The sequence below is a fragment of the Chiloscyllium plagiosum genome, unplaced genomic scaffold (genome assembly GCF_037043375.1).
Source record: "Chiloscyllium plagiosum isolate Xiang-an unplaced genomic scaffold, Cpla_swu_hap1 HiC_scaffold_45, whole genome shotgun sequence".
Classification (NCBI taxonomy): domain Eukaryota; kingdom Metazoa; phylum Chordata; class Chondrichthyes; order Orectolobiformes; family Hemiscylliidae; genus Chiloscyllium; species Chiloscyllium plagiosum.
In genome coordinates this window covers 88,803,443-88,804,644 of record NW_028270183.1, presented here as the reverse complement: position 1 = coordinate 88,804,644, position 1,202 = coordinate 88,803,443, and the positions used below count along the sequence as shown (strand labels likewise).

The following is a 1,202-nucleotide window of genomic DNA, read 5'->3' as shown; positions in this document are numbered from 1 at the left end:
CGTCAAGGTGTTTTCCGGCTGGTGAGGAAGTCAAAATTTAGAAAACATCGGTTTAAAATTAGTGGTAAGGATTTAAAAGTGACGTCAGAGGCAACTTTTTCAGACGTGTCCAGAATGAGCTGCAGAGAAATTGGTGGAGACTGGTACAACTGTAACATTGAATGGCATCTGGATGGATATATGAGTAACAAGGTTTAGAGGGATGTGGGCCAAATGTTGGCAAATGGGACCTATTAATTTAGGATATCTGTCCACCATGGTCATGTTGGAAAGAAGGGCCACTTTCCGTGTTGTATTGTTCAAAAACCTTCCAAATAATTCCGTCAAGACGATTTCAAAGTTCCAAATCTTCGGTTAATCTTCCTCTCTTGTGCTCACAAGTTCATTACCTGATGTCAGAACTTACGGATTAGTTGCTGGATCCATTCCTGTAAATTGGTTCTGCATTCTTTCTAATTCCGATTTTGTTTACGAATGTAGCTAGTGTTTATGGACTTAGCATCAATTTTTCTAATACCATATTTCGATGAATATTAAAACACAACAGCATATCTAATTTGGCACCAGATGATGAGCAATTGAGTCAAAATCGATCGGACGCAGTGAGACAATGATCCTCTCTTCGTGTGGTGCACATCCGTGACTCTAAATAATTCGACGAAGAATCATTCCCACAACTTCAGCTGTGTCAGAATCTAGTTTGCGGTGAAAGCCTGTCAATCTGCTAAGGTAATGATCGTCTGGGTCTCTGCAAAGGATTTGGCGAAATCTTTGGGTCTTGACAATTTGTTCTTCCAACAAATGAGTTCAGTTGTTTTACTGTGAAAATTGATGGCTGCGTCGCAGTTGTGATGGCTGAGAGGTTAAGGCGTTGGATTTGAAATCCAATAGGGTCTCCCTGCGTCGGTTCGAATCCTGTTCACAGCGTAGAATCTTTTAAAAATCATTAATTCCTTTGTAGGATTTGGATTTCGTGGTTTTTGAGCTTTGCATTCAATCGAAAGTAAATTTTCAACTGTGAAGAATCCGAAGTAATTTCAAGACTGACCCAGTCATCAAATTGAATAAATTATATGTCGAGACACAAAAAGCCACCAACTTCCAACACGCATCAGTTTCAACACATTGGTCGAACTATCATGAAATTTGAATGTTCGGGGGGTGGAACTCAGCAAAACAAGAAGCAATGCAATACATTTACC

The 1,202-nt window shown here is 39.8% G+C and overlaps 1 non-coding gene across 1 annotated transcript; it reads left to right on the top strand.

Annotated features, from left to right (window-relative positions):
- Positions 1 to 845: 845 nt before the first annotated feature.
- trnas-uga (transfer RNA serine (anticodon UGA)) lies at positions 846 to 927 on the top strand. The gene has a single exon. It is a non-coding gene; the product is annotated as a tRNA-Ser (tRNA).
- The last annotated feature ends 275 nt before the right edge of the window (positions 928 to 1,202 follow it).